This window comes from Solanum lycopersicum, chromosome 12 (genome assembly GCF_036512215.1).
Source record: "Solanum lycopersicum chromosome 12, SLM_r2.1".
In the NCBI taxonomy this organism is placed as follows: Eukaryota; Viridiplantae; Streptophyta; class Magnoliopsida; order Solanales; family Solanaceae; genus Solanum; species Solanum lycopersicum.
The window spans coordinates 22,512,343-22,516,815 of NC_090811.1; positions in this window are offsets into that span (position 1 = coordinate 22,512,343).

A 4,473-nucleotide genomic window follows, 5' to 3' on the forward strand; every position below is an offset into this window, starting at 1 on the left:
GTGAACTTGAATATGAGTGTGTGTCCCTTCCCATGGTAAAAAGGTAGGTGACTATAAATCTCATGTGGTGGATAAAAACAATGCCTCAATGGGCATAAATAGGGTTTCCATAAGTGAATAACTACAATGCCCAATCTTGGAATAAAGAGGGTTTTTCACATGTACCTCTATGTTCCATAACTATGTTGACACTATACGATACTAGCTAGTGGATCTACCTGGAAAGATATGTTTATGATGGGTGCTACTTTGGCCGGCAGACCACCCTTTATCGTTGTGGGGTTCTATAACACGGGATTCCATGTTTAGCATCACATGGTCTATGTCGGTTTAGGTAATTGTTTCCCAAAAGTAAAATGGACGATGGAAGTTAATGACTAGGACCTTAAATATAACGACTTAAGGGAGGTTACTTAGGTTAATTGGAGTACTGAACCCATATAAACATTGCACAAGTAGCTCCTTAGGAAGTTTTAGGAAGGTGTTCTAATGCATGTCACTATGTATGTATTCTTTATGCATAACATTGTAGTATTTGTCTACTTGTTATGAAGATGTGCATGATATAAGTCTTTATGCATGATGTTGATCATGTGGACTATATGATAAAGGTCTTGACTTAACTATGTGTATGTGATATTATACTTCTATGATGGTATGTGTTTTTATATGACATATGGCCTTTGATGGTGCTTCTATGAACAATGAAAATGATATATATGTTATTGATAAAGGTTTTATGATGATATATAGTAAAAATGGCACGAAGTATGATTTCAAAGAAAATTTCTCTTTTTAATGCATGTTTTCGCATGGTTGCCATACTTAGAACATTCTTGTGCTAATCCTATTCTTCTGTATTTTTTACACAAAGTGTAGGTTATGGATGCTTAAAAGAGATCTATGATTGAGGATATTAACAGGTGATTTCCCAAGCTCAAGAAAGGAATCCTTAAGACCAAGGATGTCCTCACGTGTACTTATTGTAAAGTCTATTTAGTAATGTATAGTTTTGTTTTATGTCATAAGACACTTGTCTTTAATGTAATCCAAAGTTATTGAGTATAAGATGACAAAGAGACTTAGAGACTATATATGTATTATGACGTATATTTTATATGCATATGAAGTAAAGTTTCTACTAAATAAGATGCTATGAAAAGTTCTAAATTTTTCGCTTAATTTAATATGTCAATGAGATGAATGATAACTATGGACTTGTATAAGACCTCCGAGATGTCAAGTATGCCATGTTACTTCTAAGGGGTACTCCCCGGTCGTGACCCTAAATTAGAAACTCATGAACATACCATATAAAATATAATTAATGAGAAAAGATGAATTTCACATATTTAAGACAATAACAACAGAACAACAAACTAGAAGACATTCTATAACTCATCATGGTACAAAACTCACATTTTTCATTCTAAATAGAATAAACTCATGTTATATTCAATATCATGATTACATACATCAGTTCTAACTATATTACAAATATTATATACAAAAGAATCAATTAGTCAAATTTCCAAAAATATTACGGTTAACTGGTAGTGCTATGGTAAATTGTGCAACTTTATCAAAAATGCAACTTTTAGGAAATTCATGACAGAAAAAAGCTAATATGCAATGTAACATCATATAGACATATATTACAACATTATCATGGCTTCATAAATACACAATGCAAGAAGTTAATGAAATTCAATTTCAACAAAATTTCAATCAAATATGCACATCATAACGAGAAAGTTAGGAACTGATCTTCCACAAAAGACTCCTATACAACCATGTTACTAAGAACTCTTTGGTTTAGGCTTGAATTAACATATTATATACGGTTAAGTGAACCTCACTCCCAACAACAATACCTTCACTATACTCTCCCGATTACAGAAACCTATTCTAATGTCAACATAACGTTTACTAAAAGGAACTACCTCGAGGAACCTTAAACCATACTAATACTTTCTTACCAATGTCTAAGTCATAGAGACTAAAGAATCTCAAAGGTCTCATCATTTAACCACTACATCCCCCTTACTAGGAGAACTCACCTTTACTTTTCTTAAATATCATCACCTCCCTTCCTTTTGTTGGGGTCTTAATCAACTTCAAACAACCTCACAAGCATCGCTTCACATCCTCACGATATACCTTAACATTATTTCCAACTCAACAAACCTTAAAAATTTAACAAAGCCAATCTAAGGTCAAAACCACCTTCTATCATACCTCATTTCACAAGTTACATCTCATAATTTCTCTCCCTCAACCCAAAATCATAAAGTCACCCTCAAGGGACCAATACATAAGGGAAAAAAGGAAATACATCATATACAAAGCTCTTAGGAACGATTATAAGAATGAAGAAGTGAAACTTTTCCTAGCACCCAGTAGCCTCCGCGCTTCACATAATAAACAAGACTCTACTAGATGTTGTTCATACAACAATTAAGACACTTCATAAACCTTATGCTCTAATACCATCTCAGTCACGACCCGCAAGTATACCTTAGAAGTTAGGGAATCCTTGTGTTATCACACGGCAAATGAGACTTCAAGAAGTCCAATATAAGGCTATTGTATCATTCATTGCATAATAAACATTCTAAAATAGATAAGAATTTAAAACTTTCTTCACACACGAAGATCTCTTTCATAAACAATACGCAAGTAGAAGAGTTTCATTTAAAACATTAAATCTTTACAACATCTACTTGAACCATCTAAACATTAGAGTATACAACACATGGGACTAAGCCCACACAAGACATTATGTAAAGACTTAAGACATAAAAAAACATATGGATATGTTCCTAGAAATGATGAGGACTCTCCAATACTTCATCTTAAACCCTTAAAACCTATCAACCCTTCATGGTACATCAAGGTTCCATTTCCCTACACTTTAGTCAAAAAGTAAAAAAAGGAATTAGAACATTTGATGTACTAAGTATGGAAGTCATGCAAAAATGATGAAAAAGGGACATTTAGTATATAACATGTTTTTCATGAATTTCAATTAAAAACCATAATATAATCATAAGAACAACATTTAACAACTTATAAGCACATAATAAATCACATTTTTAGCAAACATTACCATGAAGTCACTTCACTGTACAGTGAACTCAATTCACTGTTACAAAGAAGTTCCTTCACTTAACTTTAGACACCCATTAGCATGTAATCTTATCACTCAAAGATATCCTAAGATTCACTCAATTCACACAAGGAGACACCGCCCATACACCCTCTCTAGATGTGCCTAATGACCCTCAAGAATACTTAAAATGAGTCACATACACAGTAAAGAGATATCAACATAAGAACATGAGGTTTCCTACCAAGGTGACTTTAAGGCTCACTTGAATGAGTTTTGATGTAACCGCCCATACAATCCTTTACACACACACTTAAGAGATCATATAGACTCCATAATATAGAACCATTCTCATTTAACACATTAGCATATAGGTGATATGATATTCTCCTTCCAAACGCTATAAAAAGACTTACTTAAATAAATTAGGAAGATAATGTCCATAGTGACCTCCTCAAGATTACCTAAAAAATCTTTAAGATTACCTAAGGCTTAGATCATGTTCACAAAATTAACCATGTTTCCTAAATATAGTTATTCTTAAGAATTATATAGGTAAGATAAGAAGTGACCATTCCTATGCCTGTTTCACACCCCAACTAGACAACCCTCGATTACTCTAGATAAGTACTACTTAATTTTAACAAACTTTTTTTAAATTAAGTCATTACATCACTATTTCATTATGAGACATTCAACATATAAAGGACATTCAAGTAATGGCCCTTAACAAGATCTGGGGGTTCTCAGTAACACCTTCAGAGCCTATTGTGCAATGTCAACATAGCGTCCCATACCACCACCTAAACATCATAGAACATCTCAAATGCTAGGAAGTATCCCATATGATGAGAATAGGCATTACCGACATAGTCCATGTTAACAACTCATGAATTTCGGAGTTCTTACCTACTCTGATGAGGGTCTTCTATTTGCCAAGGGTAGAACTCGGACACATCCCATGTAGGCACATAGTTAAGGAATATGAAGGGTGTGCTTTGTAATGTACTCTCATACTTAACTACTCCCCATTACATACCCACTTGTTGATAGCCTTCGTTCTCATACAGTAATTCATATTAAAAGTTCACATAAATGGGTTCCATAAAAAGTTCATAACAAAATCACATTTACCCTACCAAAGAGGACCTCTTAGGGCTACCTTCCAATGGCAACAAGAAGCTCATTATGACGTTCCTAAGGATTAATATGATGTTGTTCCAGAAAACTTACCTTAACTCCATTATTCATTTACTTGAAGGATACCATTATGGATTTTGACTTCAACATACATAACCTTACCACTATGTTCAAGGTTTGACATAAAAGACTCTCTTAACGTCATTAAAGATCCATATATTTCA